The sequence below is a fragment of the Anopheles funestus genome, chromosome 2RL (assembly GCF_943734845.2).
Source record: "Anopheles funestus chromosome 2RL, idAnoFuneDA-416_04, whole genome shotgun sequence".
Taxonomy (NCBI): Eukaryota; Metazoa; Arthropoda; class Insecta; order Diptera; family Culicidae; genus Anopheles; species Anopheles funestus.
In genome coordinates this window covers 57,247,452-57,268,495 of record NC_064598.1, presented here as the reverse complement: position 1 = coordinate 57,268,495, position 21,044 = coordinate 57,247,452, and the positions used below count along the sequence as shown (strand labels likewise).

Genomic DNA, 21,044 nt, shown 5'->3' with positions numbered 1-21,044 from the left:
ACCTTAGCCAAGACACCTTAGCCAAGACACCTTAGCCAAGACACATTAGCCAAGACACCTTAGCCAAGACACCTTAGCCAAGACACATTAGCCGAGACACATTAGCCAAGACACCTTAGCCAAGACACCTTAGCCAAGACACCTTAGCCAAGACACATTAGCCAAGACACCTTAGCCAAGACACCTTAGTCAAGACACCTTAGCCAAGACACCTTAGCCAAGACACCTTAGCCAAGACACCTTAGCCAAGACACATTAGCCGAGACACATTAGCCAAGACACCTTAGCCAAGACACATTAGCCAAGACACATTAGCCAAGACACCTTAGCCAAGACACATTAGCTAAGACACCTTAGCCAAGACACATTAGCCGAGACACATTAGCCAAGACACCTTAGCCAAGACACATTAGCCGAGCCACATTAGCCAAGACACCTTAGCCAAGACACATTAGCTAAGACACCTTAGCCAAGACACCTTAGCCACGACACATTAGCCGAGACACATTAGCCAAGACACCTTAGCCAAGACACCTAAGCCAAGACACATTAGCCGAGACACATTAGCCAAGACACCTTCGCCAAGACACCTTAGCCAAGACACCTTAGCCAAGACACATTAGCCAAGACACCTTAGCCGAGACACATTAGCCAAGACACCTTAGCCAAGACACCTTAGCCAAGACACATTAGCCAAGACACATTAGCCGAGACACATTAGCCAAGACACCTTAGCCAAGACACTTTAGCCAAGACACCTAAGCCAAGACACATTACCCAAGACACCTTAGCCAAGACACCTTAGCCAAGACACATTAGCCAAGACACATTAGCCAAGACACATTAGCCAAGACACCTTAGCCAAGACACCTTAGCCAAGACACATTAGCCGAGACACCTTAGCCAAGACACATTAGCCAAGACACATTACCCAAGACACATTAGCCAAGACACCTTAGCCAAGACACATTACCCAAGACACCTTAGCCAAGACACCTTAGCCAAGACACCTTAGCCAAGACACATTAGCCAAGACACATTACCCAAGACACATTAGCCGAGACACCTTAGCCAAGACACATTAGCCGAGACACATTAGCCAAGACACCTTAGCCAAGACACCTTAGCCAAGACACCTTAGCCAAGACACATTAGCCAAGACACCTTAGCCAAGACACATTAGCCGAGACACCTTAGCCAAGACACCTTAGCCAAGACACCTTAGCCAAGACACATTAGCCAAGACACATTAGCCGAGACACATTAGCCAAGACACCTTAGCCAAGACACATTAGCCAAGACACCTTAGCCAAGACACATTAGCCAAGACACCTTAGCCAAGACACATTACCCAAGACACCTTAGCCAAGACACCTTACCCAAGACACCTTAGCCGAGACACATTAGCCAAGACACCTTAGCCAAGACACATTAGCCAAGACACATTAGCCAAGACACATTAGCCGAGACACATTAGCCAAGACACCTTAGCCAAGACACATTAGCCAAGACACATTAGCCAAGACACCTTAGCCAAGACACCTTAGCCATGACACATTAGCCAAGACACATTAGCCAAGACACATTAGCCAAGACACATTAGCCGAGACACCTTAGCCAAGACACATTAGCCAAGACACCTTAGCCAAGACATATTAGCCAAGACACCTTAGCCAAGACACATTAGCCAAGACACCTTAGCCAAGACACTTAAGCCAAGACACCTTAGCCAAGACACCTTAGCCAAGACACATTAGCCGACAACACATTAGCCAAGACACCTTAGCCAAGACACATTAGCCAAGACACCTTAGCCAAGACACATAAGCCAAGACACCTTAGCCAAGACACCTTAGCCAAGACACCTTAGCCAAGACACCTTAGCCAAGACACCTTAGCCAAGACACATTAGCCGAGAAACATTAGCCAAGACTCATTAGTCAAGACACATTAGCCAAGACACCTTAGCCAAGACACCTTAGCCAAGACACATTAGCCAAGACACATTAGCCAAGACACCTTAGCCGAGACACATTAGCCGAGACACCTTAGCCAAGACACATTAGCCGAGACACATTAGCCAAGACACATTAGCCAAGACACATTAGCCAAGACACCTTAGCCAAGACACATAAGCCAAGACACCTTAGCCAAGACACCTTAGCCAAGACACATTAGCCGACAACACATTAGCCAAGACACCTTAGCCAAGACACATTAGCCAAGACACCTTAGCCAAGACACATAAGCCAAGACACCTTAGCCAAGACACCTTAGCCGAGACACCTTAGCCAAGACACCTTAGCCAAGACACATTAGCCGAGAAACATTAGCCAAGACTCATTAGTCAAGACACATTAGCCAAGACACCTTAGCCAAGACACCTTAGCCAAGACACATTAGCCAAGACACATTAGCCAAGACACCTTAGCCGAGACACATTAGCCGAGACACCTTAGCCAAGACACATTAGCCGAGACACATTAGCCAAGACACATTAGCCAAGACACATTAGCCAAGACACCTTAGCCAAGACACATTAGCCAAGACACCTAAGCCACGACACATTAGCCAAGACACCTTAGCCAAGACACCTTAGCCAAGACACATTAGCCAAGACACATAAGCCGAGACACATTAGCCAAGACACATTGGCCGAGACACATTAGCCAAGACACCTTAGCCAAGACACATTAGCCAAGACACATTAGCCAAGACACCTTAGCCAAGACACATTAGCCAAGACGCATTAGCCAAAACACATTAGCCGAGACACATTAGCCAAGACACATTAGCCAAGACACATTAGCCAAGACACCTTAGCCAAGACACATTAGCCAAGACACCTTAGCCAAGACACATTAGCCAAGACACATTAGCCGAGACACATTAGCCAAGACACCTTAGCCAAGACACATTAGCCAAGTCACCTCAGCCAAGACACCTTAGCCAAGACACCTTAGCCAAGACACATTAGCCAAGACACCTTAGCCAAGACACCTTAGCCAAGACACCTTAGCCAAGACACATTAGCCGAGACACATTAGCCAAGACACCTTAGCCAAGACACATTAGCCAAGACACATTACCCAAGACACCTTAGCCAAGACACCTTAACCAAGCCACCTTAGCCAAGACACATTAGCCAAGACACATTAGCTAAGACACCTTAGCCAAGACACATTAGCCGAGACACATTAGCCAAGACACATTAGCCAAGACACATTAGCCAAGACACCTTAGCCAAGACACATTAGCCGAGACACATTAGCCAAGACACATTAGCCAAGACACATTAGCCAAGACTCATTAGCCAAGACACCTTAGCCAAGACACATTAGCCAAGACACATTAGCCGAGACACATTAGCCAAGACACCTTAGCCAAGACACATTAGCCAAGACACCTCAGCCAAGACACCTTAGCCAAGACACCTTAGCCAAGACACATTAGCCAAGACACCTTAGCCAAGACACCTTAGCCAAGACACCTTAGCCAAGACACATTAGCCGAGACACATTAGCCAAGACACCTTAGCCAAGACACATTAGCCAAGACACATTACCCAAGACACCTTAGCCAAGACACCTCAGCCAAGACACCTTAGCCAAGACACATTAACGAAGACACATTAGCTAAGACACCTTAGCCAAGACACATTAGCCAAGACAACTTAGCCAAGACACTTAAGCCAAGACACCTTAGCCAAGATACCTTAGCCAAGACACATTAGCCGACAACACATTAGCCAAGACACCTTAGCCAAGACACATTAGCCAAGACACCTTAGCCAAGACACATAAGCCAAGACACCTTAGCCAAGACACATTAGCCAAGACACCTTAGCCAAAACACCTTAGCCAAGACACATTAGCCGAGACACATTAGCCAAGACACATTAGCCAAGACACATTAGCCAAGACACCTTAGCCAAGACACCTTAGCCAAGACACATTAGCCAAGACACATTAGCCAAGACACCTTAGCCAAGACACATTAGCCAAGACACATTAGCCGAGACACATTAGCCAAGACACATTAGCCAAGACACCTTAGCAAAGACACATTAGCCAAGACACCTTAGCCAAGACACATTAGCCAAGACACATTAGCCAAGACACCTTAGCCAAGACACCTTAGCCAATACACATTAGCCAAGACACATTAGCCAAGACACATTAGCCAAGACACCTTAGCCAAGACACATTAGCCAAGACACATTAGCCACGACGCCTTAGCCAAGACACATTAGCCAAGACACATTAGCCGAGACACATTAGCCAAGACACCTTAGCCAAGACACTTTAGCCAAGACACCTTAGCCAAGACACATTACCCAAGACACCTTAGCCAAGACACCTTAGCCAAGACACATTAGCCAAGACACATTAGCCAAGACACCTTAGCCAAGACACATTAGCCAAGACACATTAGCCAAGACACATTAGCCAAGACACATTAGCCAAGACACATTAGCCAAGACACCTTAGCCGATACACATTAGCCAAGACACCTTAGCCAAGACACCTTAGCCAAGACACATTAGCCGAGACACATTAGCCAAGACACATTAGCCAAGACACATTAGCCAAGACTCATTTGCCAAGACACCTTAGCCAAGACACATTAGCCAAGACACATTAGCCGAGACACATTAGCCAAGACACCTTAGCCAAGACACATTAGCCAAGACACCTCAGCCAAGACACCTTAGCCAAGACACCTTAGCCAAGACACATTAGCCAAAACACCTTAGCCAAGACACATTAGCCGAGACACATTAGCCAAGACACATTAGCCAAGACTCATTAGCCAAGACACCTTAGCCAAGACACATTAGCCAAGACACATTAGCCGAGACACATTAGCCAAGACACCTTAGCCAAGACACATTAGCCAAGACACCTCAGCCAAGACACCTTAGCCAAGACACCTTAGCCAAGACACATTAGCCAAGACACCTTAGCCAAGACACCTTAGCCAAGACACCTTAGCCAAGACACATTAGCCGTGACACATTAGCCAAGACACCTTAGCCAAGACACATTAGCCAAGACACATTACCCAAGACACCTTAGCCAAGACACCTCAGCCAAGACACCTTAGCCAAGACACATTAGCGAAGACACATTAGCTAAGACACCTTAGCCAAGACACATTAGCCAAGACAACTTAGCCAAGACACTTAAGCCAAGACACCTTAGCCAAGACACCTTAGCCAAGACACATTAGCCGACAACACATTAGCCAAGACACCTTAGCCAAGACACATTAGCCAAGACACCTTAGCCAAGACACATTAGCCAAGACACCTTAGCCAAGACACATAAGCCAAGACACCTTAGCCAAGACACCTTAGCCGAGACACCTTAGCCAAGACACCTTAGCCAAGACACATTAGCCGAGAAACATTAGCCAAGACTCATTAGTCAAGACACATTAGCCAAGACACCTTAGCCAAGACACCTTAGCCAAGACACATTAGCCAAGACACATTAGCCAAGACACCTTAGCCGAGACGCATTAGCCGAGACACCTTAGCCAAGACACATTAGCTAAGACACCTTAGCCAAGACACATTAGCCAAGACACATTAGCCGAGACACATTAGCCAAGACACCTTAGCCAAGACACCTAAGCCAAGACACATTAGCCGAGACACATTAGCCAAGACACCTTCGCCAAGACACCTTAGCCAAGACACCTTAGCCAAGACACATTAGCCAAGACACCTTAGCCGAGACACATTAGCCAAGACACCTTAGCCAAGACACATTAGCCAAGACACCTTAGCCAAGACACATTAGCCAAGACGCATTAGCCAAAACACATTAGCCGAGACACATTAGCCAAGACACATTAGCCAAGACACATTAGCCAAGACACCTTAGCCAAGACACATTAGCCAAGACACCTTAGCCAAGACACATTAGCCAAGACACATTAGCCGAGACACATTAGCCAAGACACCTTAGCCAAGACACCTTAGCCAAGTCACCTCAGCCAAGACACCTTAGCCAAGACACCTTAGCCAAGACACATTAGCCAAGACACCTTAGCCAAGACACCTTAGCCAAGACACCTTAGCCAAGACACCTTAGCCAAGACACATTAGCCGAGACACATTAGCCAAGACACCTTAGCCAAGACACATTAGCCAAGACACATTACCCAAGACACCTTAGCCAAGACACCTTAACCAAGACACCTTAGCCAAGACACATTAGCCAAGACACATTAGCTAAGACACCTTAGCCAAGACACATTAGCCGAGACACATTAGCCAAGACACCTTAGCCAAGACACATTAGCCAAGACACCTTAGCCAAGACACATTAGCCGAGACACATTAGCCAAGACACATTAGCCAAGACACATTAGCCAAGACTCATTAGCCAAGACACCTTAGCCAAGACACATTAGCCAAGACACATTAGCCGAGACACATTAGCCAAGACACCTTAGCCAAGACACATTAGCCAAGACACCTCAGCCAAGACACCTTAGCCAAGACACCTTAGCCAAGACACATTAGCCAAGACACCTTAGCCAAGACACCTTAGCCAAGACACCTTAGCCAAGACACATTAGCCGAGACACATTAGCCAAGACACCTTAGCCAAGACACATTAGCCAAGACACATTACCCAAGACACCTTAGCCAAGACACCTCAGCCAAGACACCTTAGCCAAGACACATTAGCGAAGACACATTAGCTAAGACACCTTAGCCAAGACACATTAGCCAAGACAACTTAGCCAAGACACTTAAGCCAAGACACCTTAGCCAAGACACCTTAGCCAAGACACATTAGCCGACAACACATTAGCCAAGACACCTTAGCCAAGACACATTAGCCAAGACACCTTAGCCAAGACACATAAGCCAAGACACCTTAGCCAAGACACATTAGCCAAGACACCTTAGCCAAAACACCTTAGCCAAGACACATTAGCCGAGACACATTAGCCAAGACACATTAGCCAAGACACATTAGCCAAGACACCTTAGCCAAGACACCTTAGCCAAGACACATTAGCCAAGACACATTAGCCAAGACACATTAGCCGAGACACATTAGCCAAGACACCTTAGCCAAGACACATTAGCCGAGACACATTAGCCAAGACACATTAGCCAAGACACATTACCAAGACTCATTAGCCAAGACACCTTAGCCAAGACACATTAGCCAAGACACATTAGCCGAGACACATTAGCCAAGACACATTAGCCAAGACACCTTAGCAAAGACACATTAGCCAAGACACCTTAGCCAAGACACATTAGCCAAGACACATTAGCCAAGACGCCTTAGCCAAGACACCTTAGCCAATACACATTAGCCAAGACACATTAGCCAAGACACATTAGCCAAGACACCTTAGCCAAGACACATTAGCCAAGACACATTAGCCACGACGCCTTAGCCAAGACACATTAGCCAAGACACATTAGCCAAGACACCTTAGCCGAGACACCTTAGCCAAGACACCTTAGCCAAGACACATTAGCCGAGAAACATTAGCCAAGACTCATTAGTCAAGACACATTAGCCAAGACACCTTAGCCAAGACACCTTAGCCAAGACACATTAGCCAAGACACATTAGCCAAGACACCTTAGCCGAGACACATTAGCCGAGACACCTTAGCCAAGACACATTAGCCGAGACACATTAGCCAAGACACATTAGCCAAGACACATTAGCCAAGACACCTTAGCCAAGACACATTAGCCAAGACACCTAAGCCACGACACATTAGCCAAGACACCTTAGCCAAGACACCTTAGCCAAGACACATTAGCCAAGACACATAAGCCGAGACACATTAGCCAAGACACATTGGCCGAGACACATTAGCCAAGACACCTTAGCCAAGACACATTAGCCAAGACACATTAGCCAAGACACCTTAGCCAAGACACATTAGCCAAGACGCATTAGCCAAAACACATTAGCCGAGACACATTAGCCAAGACACATTAGCCAAGACACATTAGCCAAGACACCTTAGCCAAGACACATTAGCCAAGACACCTTAGCCAAGACACATTAGCCAAGACACATTAGCCGAGACACATTAGCCAAGACACCTTAGCCAAGACACATTAGCCAAGTCACCTCAGCCAAGACACCTTAGCCAAGACACCTTAGCCAAGACACATTAGCCAAGACACCTTAGCCAAGACACCTTAGCCAAGACACCTTAGCCAAGACACATTAGCCGAGACACATTAGCCAAGACACCTTAGCCAAGACACATTAGCCAAGACACATTACCCAAGACACCTTAGCCAAGACACCTTAACCAAGCCACCTTAGCCAAGACACATTAGCCAATACACATTAGCTAAGACACCTTAGCCAAGACACATTAGCCGAGACACATTAGCCAAGACACATTAGCCAAGACACATTAGCCAAGACACCTTAGCCAAGACACATTAGCCGAGACACATTAGCCAAGACACATTAGCCAAGACACATTAGCCAAGACTCATTAGCCAAGACACCTTAGCCAAGACACATTAGCCAAGACACATTAGCCGAGACACATTAGCCAAGACACCTTAGCCAAGACACATTAGCCAAGACACCTCAGCCAAGACACCTTAGCCAAGACACCTTAGCCAAGACACATTAGCCAAGACACCTTAGCCAAGACACCTTAGCCAAGACACCTTAGCCAAGACACATTAGCCGAGACACATTAGCCAAGACACCTTAGCCAAGACACATTAGCCAAGACACATTACCCAAGACACCTTAGCCAAGACTCCTCAGCCAAGACACCTTAGCCAAGACACATTAACGAAGACACATTAGCTAAGACACCTTAGCCAAGACACATTAGCCAAGACAACTTAGCCAAGACACTTAAGCCAAGACACCTTAGCCAAGATACCTTAGCCAAGACACATTAGCCGACAACACATTAGCCAAGACACCTTAGCCAAGACACATTAGCCAAGACACCTTAGCCAAGACACATAAGCCAAGACACCTTAGCCAAGACACATTAGCCAAGACACCTTAGCCAAAACACCTTAGCCAAGACACATTAGCCGAGACACATTAGCCAAGACACATTAGCCAAGACACATTAGCCAAGACACCTTAGCCAAGACACCTTAGCCAAGACACATTAGCCAAGACACATTAGCCAAGACACCTTAGCCAAGACACATTAGCCAAGACACATTAGCCGAGACACATTAGCCAAGACACATTAGCCAAGACACCTTAGCAAAGACACATTAGCCAAGACACCTTAGCCAAGACACATTAGCCAAGACACATTAGCCAAGACACCTTAGCCAAGACACCTTAGCCAATACACATTAGCCAAGACACATTAGCCAAGACACATTAGCCAAGACACCTTAGCCAAGACACATTAGCCAAGACACATTAGCCACGACGCCTTAGCCAAGACACATTAGCCAAGACACATTAGCCGAGACACATTAGCCAAGACACCTTAGCCAAGACACTTTAGCCAAGACACCTTAGCCAAGACACATTACCCAAGACACCTTAGCCAAGACACCTTAGCCAAGACACATTAGCCAAGACACATTAGCCAAGACACCTTAGCCAAGACACATTAGCCAAGACACATTAGCCAAGACACATTAGCCAAGACACATTAGCCAAGACACATTAGCCAAGACACCTTAGCCGATACACATTAGCCAAGACACCTTAGCCAAGACACCTTAGCCAAGACACATTAGCCGAGACACATTAGCCAAGACACATTAGCCAAGACACATTAGCCAAGACTCATTTGCCAAGACACCTTAGCCAAGACACATTAGCCAAGACACATTAGCCGAGACACATTAGCCAAGACACCTTAGCCAAGACACATTAGCCAAGACACCTCAGCCAAGACACCTTAGCCAAGACACCTTAGCCAAGACACATTAGCCAAAACACCTTAGCCAAGACACATTAGCCGAGACACATTAGCCAAGACACATTAGCCAAGACTCATTAGCCAAGACACCTTAGCCAAGACACATTAGCCAAGACACATTAGCCGAGACACATTAGCCAAGACACCTTAGCCAAGACACATTAGCCAAGACACCTCAGCCAAGACACCTTAGCCAAGACACCTTAGCCAAGACACATTAGCCAAGACACCTTAGCCAAGACACCTTAGCCAAGACACCTTAGCCAAGACACATTAGCCGTGACACATTAGCCAAGACACCTTAGCCAAGACACATTAGCCAAGACACATTACCCAAGACACCTTAGCCAAGACACCTCAGCCAAGACACCTTAGCCAAGACACATTAGCGAAGACACATTAGCTAAGACACCTTAGCCAAGACACATTAGCCAAGACAACTTAGCCAAGACACTTAAGCCAAGACACCTTAGCCAAGACACCTTAGCCAAGACACATTAGCCGACAACACATTAGCCAAGACACCTTAGCCAAGACACATTAGCCAAGACACCTTAGCCAAGACACATTAGCCAAGACACCTTAGCCAAGACACATAAGCCAAGACACCTTAGCCAAGACACCTTAGCCGAGACACCTTAGCCAAGACACCTTAGCCAAGACACATTAGCCGAGAAACATTAGCCAAGACTCATTAGTCAAGACACATTAGCCAAGACACCTTAGCCAAGACACCTTAGCCAAGACACATTAGCCAAGACACATTAGCCAAGACACCTTAGCCGAGACGCATTAGCCGAGACACCTTAGCCAAGACACATTAGCTAAGACACCTTAGCCAAGACACATTAGCCAAGACACATTAGCCGAGACACATTAGCCAAGACACCTTAGCCAAGACACCTAAGCCAAGACACATTAGCCGAGACACATTAGCCAAGACACCTTCGCCAAGACACCTTAGCCAAGACACCTTAGCCAAGACACATTAGCCAAGACACCTTAGCCGAGACACATTAGCCAAGACACCTTAGCCAAGACACATTAGCCAAGACACCTTAGCCAAGACACATTAGCCAAGACGCATTAGCCAAAACACATTAGCCGAGACACATTAGCCAAGACACATTAGCCAAGACACATTAGCCAAGACACCTTAGCCAAGACACATTAGCCAAGACACCTTAGCCAAGACACATTAGCCAAGACACATTAGCCGAGACACATTAGCCAAGACACCTTAGCCAAGACACATTAGCCAAGTCACCTCAGCCAAGACACCTTAGCCAAGACACCTTAGCCAAGACACATTAGCCAAGACACCTTAGCCAAGACACCTTAGCCAAGACACCTTAGCCAAGACACCTTAGCCAAGACACATTAGCCGAGACACATTAGCCAAGACACCTTAGCCAAGACACATTAGCCAAGACACATTACCCAAGACACCTTAGCCAAGACACCTTAACCAAGACACCTTAGCCAAGACACATTAGCCAAGACACATTAGCTAAGACACCTTAGCCAAGACACATTAGCCGAGACACATTAGCCAAGACACCTTAGCCAAGACACATTAGCCAAGACACCTTAGCCAAGACACATTAGCCGAGACACATTAGCCAAGACACATTAGCCAAGACACATTAGCCAAGACTCATTAGCCAAGACACCTTAGCCAAGACACATTAGCCAAGACACATTAGCCGAGACACATTAGCCAAGACACCTTAGCCAAGACACATTAGCCAAGACACCTCAGCCAAGACACCTTAGCCAAGACACCTTAGCCAAGACACATTAGCCAAGACACCTTAGCCAAGACACCTTAGCCAAGACACCTTAGCCAAGACACATTAGCCGAGACACATTAGCCAAGACACCTTAGCCAAGACACATTAGCCAAGACACATTACCCAAGACACCTTAGCCAAGACACCTCAGCCAAGACACCTTAGCCAAGACACATTAGCGAAGACACATTAGCTAAGACACCTTAGCCAAGACACATTAGCCAAGACAACTTAGCCAAGACACTTAAGCCAAGACACCTTAGCCAAGACACCTTAGCCAAGACACATTAGCCGACAACACATTAGCCAAGACACCTTAGCCAAGACACATTAGCCAAGACACCTTAGCCAAGACACATTAGCCAAGACACCTTAGCCAAGACACATTAGCCAAGACACCTTAGCCAAAACACCTTAGCCAAGACACATTAGCCGAGACACATTAGCCAAGACACATTAGCCAAGACACATTAGCCAAGACACCTTAGCCAAGACACCTTAGCCAAGACACATTAGCCAAGACACATTAGCCAAGACACATTAGCCGAGACACATTAGCCAAGACACCTTAGCCAAGACACATTAGCCGAGACACATTAGCCAAGACACATTAGCCAAGACACATTACCAAGACTCATTAGCCAAGACACCTTAGCCAAGACACATTAGCCAAGACACATTAGCCGAGACACATTAGCCAAGACACATTAGCCAAGACACCTTAGCAAAGACACATTAGCCAAGACACCTTAGCCAAGACACATTAGCCAAGACACATTAGCCAAGACGCCTTAGCCAAGACACCTTAGCCAATACACATTAGCCAAGACACATTAGCCAAGACACATTAGCCAAGACACCTTAGCCAAGACACATTAGCCAAGACACATTAGCCACGACGCCTTAGCCAAGACACATTAGCCAAGACACATTAGCCGAGACACATTAGCCAAGACACCTTAGCCAAGACACATTAGCCAAGACACCTTAGCCAAGACACATTACCCAAGACACCTTAGCCAAGACACCTTAGCCAAGACACATTAGCCAAGACACATTAGCCAAGACACCTTAGCCAAGACACCTTAGCCAAGACACATTAGCCAAGACACATTAGCCAAGACACATTAGCCAAGACACATTAGCCAAGACACCTTAGCCGATACACATTAGCCAAGACACCTTAGCCAAGACACCTTAGCCAAGACACCTTAGCCAAAACACATTAGCCAAGACACCTTAGCCAAGACACCTTAGCCAAGACACATTAGCCAAGACACATTAGCCGAGACACATTAGCCAAGACACCTTAGCCAAGACACATTAGCCAAGACACCTTAGCCAAGACACATTAGCCAAGACACCTTAGCCAAGACACATTAGCCAAGACACCTTAGCCAAGACACCTTAGCCAAGACACCTTAGCCGAGACACATTAGCCAAGACACCTTAGCCAAGACACATTAGCCAAGACACATTAGCCAAGACACATTAGCCGAGACACATTAGCCAAGACACCTTAGCCAAGACACATTGGCCAAGACACATTAGCCAAGACACCTTAGCCAAGACACCTTAGCCGAGACACATTAGCCAAGACACATTAGCCAAGACACATTAGCCAAGACACATTAGCCAAGACACATTAGCCAAGACACATTAGCCAAGACACATTAGCCGAGACACCTTAGCCAAGACACATTAGCCAAGACACCTTAGCCAAGACACATTAGCCAAGACACCTTAGCCAAGACACATTAGCCAAGACACCTTAGCCAAGACACCTTAGCCAAGACACCTTAGCAAAGAGACCTTAGCCAAGACACCTTAGCCAAGACACCTTAGCCAAGACACATTAGCCGAGACACGTTAGCCAAGACAACTTAGCCAAGACACTTAAGCCAAGACACCTTAGCCAAGACACCTTAGCCAAGACACATTAGCCGACAACACATTAGCCAAGACACCTTAGCCAAGACACATTAGCCAAGACACCTTAGCCAAGACACATAAGCCAAGACACCTTAGCCAAGACACCTTAGCCAAGACACCTTAGCCAAGACACCTTAGCCAAGACACATTAGCCGAGAAACATTAGCCAAGACTCATTAGTCAAGACACATTAGCCAAGACACCTTAGCCAAGACACCTTAGCCAAGACACATTAGCCAAGACACATTAGCCAAGACACCTTAGCCGAGACACATTAGCCGAGACACCTTAGCCAAGACACATTAGCCGAGACACATTAGCCAAGACACATTAGCCAAGACACATTAGCCAAGACACCTTAGCCAAGACACATTAGCCAAGACACCTAAGCCACGACACATTAGCCAAGACACCTTAGCCAAGACACCTTAGCCAAGACACATTAGCCAAGACACATAAGCCGAGACACATTAGCCAAGACACCTTAGCCAAGACACAGTAGCCAAGACACCTTAGCCAAGACACCTTAGCCAAGACACATTAGCCAAGACACATTAGCCAAGACACATTAGCCAAGACACCTTAGCCAAGACACATTAGCCAAGACACTTTATTCAAGACACCTTAGCCAAGACACCTTAGCCAAGACACATTAGCCAAGACACATTAGCCGAGACACCTTAGCCAAGACACCTTAGCCAAGACACATTAGCCAATACACCTTAGCCAAGACACCTTAGCCAAGACACATTAGCCGAGACACATTAGCCAAGACACCTTAGCCAAGACACATTAGCCAAGACACCTTAGCCAAGACACATTAGCCAAGACACATTAGCCGAGACACATTAGCCAAGACACCTTAGCCAAGACACATTAGCCAAGACACTTCAGCCAAGACACCTTAGCCAAGACACCTTAGCCAAGACACAGTAGCCAAGACACCTTAGCCAAGACACCTTAGCCAAGACACCTTAGCCAAGACACATTAGCCGAGACACATTAGCCGAGACACATTAGCCAAGACACCTTAGCCAAGACACATTAGCCAAGACACATTAGCCAAGACACCTTAGCCAAGACACCTTAGCCAAGACACCTTAGCCAAGACACATTAGCCAAGACACATTAGCCGAGACACATTAGCCAAGACACCTTAGCCAAGACACCTTAGCCAAGACACCTTAGCCAAGACACATTAGCCAAGACACCTTAGCCAAGACACATTAGCCAAGACACATTAGCCGAGACACATTAGCCAAGACACCTTAGCCGAGACACATTAGCCAAGACACCTTAGCCGAGACACATTATCCAAGACACATTAGCCGAGACACATTAGCCAAGACACATTAGCCAAGACACATTGGCCAAGACACATTAGCCAAGACACCTTAGCCAAGACACATTAGCCAAGACACATTAGCCAAAACACATTAGCCGAGACACATTAGCCAAGACACATTAGCCAAGACACATTAGCCAAGACACCTTAGCCAAGACACCTTAGCCAAGACACATTAGCCAAGACACATTAGCCGAGACACATTAGCCAAGACACCTCAGCCAAGACACCTTAGCCAAGACACCTCAGCCAAGACACCTTAGCCAAGACACCTTAGCCAAGACATATTAGCCAAGACACCTTAGCCGAGACACATTAGCCAAGACACCTTAGCCAAGACACATTAGCCGAGACACATTAGCCGAGACACATTAGCCAAGACACCTTAGCCAAGACACATTACCCAAGACACCTTAGCCAAGACACATTAGCCAAGACACATTAGCTAAGACACCTTAGCCAAGACACCTTAGCCAAGACACATTAGCCAAGACACATTAGCCGAGACACCTTAGCCAAGACACCTTAGCCAAGACACATTAGCCAATACACCTTAGCCAAGACACCTTAGCCAAGACACATTAGCCGAGACACATTAGCCAAGACACCTTAGCCAAGACACATTAGCCAAGACACCTTAGCCAAGACACATTAGCCAAGACACATTAGCCGAGACACATTAGCCAAGACACCTTAGCCAAGACACATTAGCCAAGACACTTCAGCCAAGACACCTTAGCCAAGACACCTTAGCCAAGACACAGTAGCCAAGACACCTTAGCCAAGACACCTTAGCCAAGACACCTTAGCCAAGACACATTAGCCCAGACACATTAGCCAAGACACCTTAGCCAAGACACATTAGCCAAGACACATTAGCCAAGACACCTTAGCCAAGACACCTTAGCCAAGACACCTTAGCCAAGACACATTAGCTAAGACACATTAGCCGAGACACATTAGCCAAGACACCTTAGCCAAGACACCTTAGCCAAGACACCTTAGCCAAGACACATTAGCCAAGACACCTTAGCCAAGACACATTAGCCAAGACACATTAGCCGAGACACATTAGCCAAGACACCTTAGCCGAGACACATTAGCCAAGACACCTTAGCCGAGACACATTATCCAAGACACATTAGCCAAGACACATTAGCCAAGACACATTAGCCAAGACACATTAGCCAAGACACCTTAGCCAAGACACATTAGCCAAGACACCTTAGCCAAGACACCTTTGCCAAGACACATTAGCCAAGACACCTTAGCCAAGATACATTAGCCGAGACACATTAGCCAAGACACCTTAGCCAAGACACCTTAGCCAAGACACATTAGCCGAGACACATTAGCCAAGACACCTTAGCCAAGACACCTTAGCCAAGACACCTTAGCCAAGACACATTAGCCAAGACACCTTAGCCAAGACACCTTAGCCAAGACACATTAGCCAAGACACCTTAGCCAAGACACATTAGCCAAGACACCTTAGCCAAGACACCTTAGCCAAGACACATTAGCCGAGACACATTAGCCAAGACACCTTAGCCAAGACACATTAGCCAAGACACATTAGCCGAGACACATTAGCCAAGACACCTTAGCCAAGACACATTAGCCAAGACACATTAGCCAAGACACATTAGCCAAGACACCTTAGCCAAGACACATTAGCCAAGACACCTTAGCCAAGACACCTTAGCCAAGACACCTTAGCCGAGACACATTAGCCAAGACACCTTAGCCAAGACACATTATCCAAGACACCTTAGCCGAGACACATTAGCCGAGACACATTAGCCAAGACACCTTAGCCAAGACACATTAGCCAAGACACATTAGCCAAGACACATTAGCCAAGACACCTTAGCCAAGACACATTAGCCAAGACACATTAGCCAAGACACATTAGCCAAGACACATTAGCCAAGACACATTAGCCGAGACACCTTAGCCAAGACACATAAGCCAAAACACCTTAGCCAAGACACATTAGCCAAGACACCTTAGCCAAGACACATTAGCCAAGACACCTTAGCCAAGACACATTAGCCAAGACACCTTAGCCTAGACACCTTAGCCAAGACACCTTAGCCAAGACACCTTAGCCAAGACACATTAGCCGAGACACATTAGCCAAGACACCTTAGCCAAGACACCTTAGCCAAGACACCTTAGCCAAGACACATTAGCCAAGACACATTAGCCAAGACACCTTAGCCGAGACGCCTTAGCCAAGACACATTAGCCAAGACACATTAGCCAAGACACATTAGCCGAGACACATTAGCCAAGACACCTTAGCCAAGACACCTTAGCCAAGACACATTAGCCAAGACACATTAGCCAAGACGCCTTAGCCAAGACACCTTAGCCAAGACACATTAGCCAAGACACCTTAGCCAAGACACATTAGCCAAGACACATTAGCCAAGACACATTAGCTAAGACACATTAGCCAAGACACATTAGCCAAGACACATTAGCCAAGACACCTTAGCCAAGACACAAAGCCAAGACACATTAGCCGAGACACATTAGCCAAGACACCTTAGCCAAGACACATTAGCCGAGACACCTCAGCCAAGACACCTTAGCCAAGACACCTTAGCCAAGACACACTAGCCAAGACACATTAGCCAAGACACATTAGCCGAGACACATTAGCCAATACACCTTAGCCAAGACACCTTAGCCAAGACACATTAGCCAAGACACCTTAGCCGAGACACATTAGCCAAGACGCCTTAGCCAAGACACCTTAGCCACGACACCTTAGCCAAGACACATTAGTCGAGACACATTAGCCAAGACACCTTAGCCAAGACACATTAGCCAAGACACCTTAGCCAAGACACAAAAGCCAAGACACATTAGCCGAGACACATTAGCCAAGACACCTTAGCCAAGACACATTAGCCGAGACACCTCAGCCAAGACACCTTAGCCAAGACACCTTAGCCAAGACACACTAGCCAAGACACATTAGCCAAGACACATTAGCCGAGACACATTAGCCAATACACCTTAGCCAAGACACCTTAGCCAAGACACATTAGCCAAGACACCTTAGCCGAGACACATTAGCCAAGACGCCTTAGCCAAGACACCTTAGCCACGACACTTTAGCCAAGACACCTTAGCCAAGACACATTAGCCAAGACACATTAGCCAAGACACATTAGCCAAGACACCTTAGCAAAGACACATTAGCCAAGACACCTTAGCCAAGACACATTAGCCAAGACACCTTAGCCAAGACACATTAGCCGAGACACATTACCCAAGACACATTAGCCGAGACACATTAGCCAAAACACCTTAGCCAAGACACATTAGCCAAGACACATTAGCCAAGACACATTAGCCAAGACACATTAGCCGAGGTCGAGTCGGTGACAGTCAGTGCTAGCAGACGTGAAACTGTTTGCTCTGTTGTTATTCACTAGTGACTCTTGTAAAAGTGACGCTAATACGCCGAATTGTTTTAAACTTTAAAGTTTGGGTCGTGAAGTCGAAGTTCCAGTAGTGGTTTCCTTGGTTCAGCGGAGGATTGTGCTGTGATTTGGGCGTGATTCATTCCTGCGTCCCGGCGGTTACGCCCGGCGGACAGCATTGGTCAACCCAAACCAGCTGCCTAGCCGACAAGTGATCACCTGGAGATCTGTTAAATTGGTGCTGTGATTGGTGCGCTCAGTCCGTAAACGTTTCGTGTTTTGTTTGTAAACAGACGGTGCGTGCTAGCAACAACAAAAGTGATCTTCCCTGTTTGGGTTAAGTGGCGTCGTTTTTCGCATATCGAGGCTCTGCTTCGCTACGTTCATGCGTTGGTGTTAGTGTGCTCGGCCTAGTGGTTCCACAAACATTAGTAAAGAGGAGTGCTTGTTTGGTTTAGTGAAGCTACGCGATCGTCGCCTCCGATCCTGTTTGACTCCCGAGAGTGTGAGTGTCGTGAGTTACCGCGAGTTTCCCCTCAGCGTGGCTTGGCCGCTGTTAAGCTCTTTCTACACGTCTGCTACTTGTACTAAATGTACTAAATGAGTGCGCGTGGAAAAAATGAGTGAGCACGACACAAGCCAATCAAATGCAGGCTTGGGCACGGCGCTGAAGGACTTCTTCCGTAAGAGCAGCAAGACTGTACGCTCACCCCCTAGTGGGAACGTACAGAACAATGAAGCTGATTGCAGAGAAGAAGAAGTAGTGGCAGGTAAGGAAGTTACTGCCAGTTATGCAGGAGTGGCGAAAAATATCGCCTGCAGCCAGGGAGCCGGAACGGGGTGTGATGAAACCCAACCAGCGGCGGAAACGGGTGGTTCCATGCAAGTAGGCAGAAGTAAGCTGAAAGAAGCCCTGGAGACAGCGAGGGAGTTGCATCTCTACACCAAAGACCGCAACAATGTTCACGCACCCATCAAGAGGATGTCGGTCAAAATATTATCCGATCTCAGCAGCGTGGAACGCGAACTACTTACATGGAAGATGCGAGCAGAACGAGCAGAAAAGCTGCTTAGCGAGGCTAGGTCGAGTTGTAGCGAGACGGTGACACCACTGGCGCAAACCGCGGGTTCATCTAAACGGGGGAGAAGTGCGATAACCCCGGAAGCTGTACCATTGATGCAGAAGAAGCCTAAAAGTGACGCTTCGGGGAACCTCGTAACCGAAACTCCCATAACCGAAACGTCCGACGAACTGCCGTGGACCACCATCGTTAAGCGGAGGCAGCAAGAGCCCAAGAAGACGACTACCGAGCTAGCGGGTAAGGCAGCAGTCCTGCCAAAGATGGCCTCTCAAACGCGCCATAAAACGGAAGCGATAGTAGTGGGGCTCAAAGAAAAGGAGTCGTACGCCGACATTCTGCGAAGGGTGAAGGCGGATCCGAAACTGCAATCGCTTGGGAAGCAAGTTTCCAAGGTTAGACGCACGAGGGAGGGAAACCTGATTTTCGAGCTGAAGCGAGACGATGCAGTAAGCGGTAGCGACTTTAAAGACCTGCTGCAGGATTCCGTGGGAGAAGCCGGTCAGGTCACAGTGCGAGGAAATGTTGCGACGCTTGAAATTCGCGACATAGACGAGGTGACAAGCCTGGAAGATGTTGAAAGCGCGCTTAAAGCGAGATTCGAGCTCGGTACTACTCGCCTCGACATCAACATAAAGCCGGCATTCAACGGAACGCAGACAGCCTGCATAAAAATGGCAGCCAAGCAAGCGCTGCTTATAGCGTCAGCGAGAGAGGTAGAAATTGACTGGTCAATTTGCCGAATCCGCATTCTGCCACAATCGCGAAGGTGTTTCCGCTGCTGGGAATACAACCATGTGCAGCGAGACTGCAAGGGACCGGATAGGAGAAACAACTGTCTGCGGTGCGGCGAGGAGGGCCACCAGGCTCGCACGTGCACCAAACCGGCAGTATGCCTAGTATGTGCTCCAGGCAACAATGCTCACCAGGTCGGAGGAACGTATTGTCCAGCAGCCCAGAAAGCATGGAGATAGTGCAAGTAAACCTGAATCACTGCGAGGCTGCACAAGATCTTTTGTGTCAGGTAGTGGTTGAGGAAAAGGGCGATGTGGTCATTCTGTCGGAGCCGTATCAAGCACCGAAAGACGGCAGCAACAACTGGGTTTCGGACAAAACAGGCAAGGCTGCAATCTGGGCTGCGGGAAGATTCCCGATTCAGAGAGTGGTCTCCTGTACATTCGAGGGTTTCGTGATCGCCGAAGTAAACGGAGTGTGCATCTGCAGCAGCTACGCACCGCCAAGCTGGGAGCTGAAAAGGTTCAACGAGATGTTGGACAACCTAGTCGCTGAACTCAGTGGGATTAGCGACGTGATCATCGCCGGAGACTTTAACGCATGGGCCGTTGAATGGGGGAGCATTCGCACGAACAACAGGGGAGAAGCGATACTGGAGAGTTTCGCCCGGCTGAACGTTGTCCTGGGAAACGTTGGCTCCACTCCTACATTCAGCAGGAACGACAGGACGTCGATTATCGACATTACGTTCTGTAGTCCCGTCCTGGCGCAACACCTAAACTGGCGAGTGAGC

At 47.5% G+C, this 21,044-nt stretch overlaps 1 long non-coding RNA gene across 1 annotated transcript in view; it reads right to left on the bottom strand.

Annotated features, from left to right (window-relative positions):
* Nucleotides 1–8,799: 8,799 nt before the first annotated feature.
* LOC125762979 (uncharacterized) overlaps nucleotides 8,800–21,044 on the bottom strand; it is a 32,584-nt gene continuing 20,339 nt past the window's right edge. The window contains exon 3 of the long non-coding RNA XR_007418292.1: nucleotides 8,800–9,541. This is a non-coding gene — a long non-coding RNA (uncharacterized LOC125762979). The remainder of the gene's footprint in view (nucleotides 9,542–21,044) is intronic.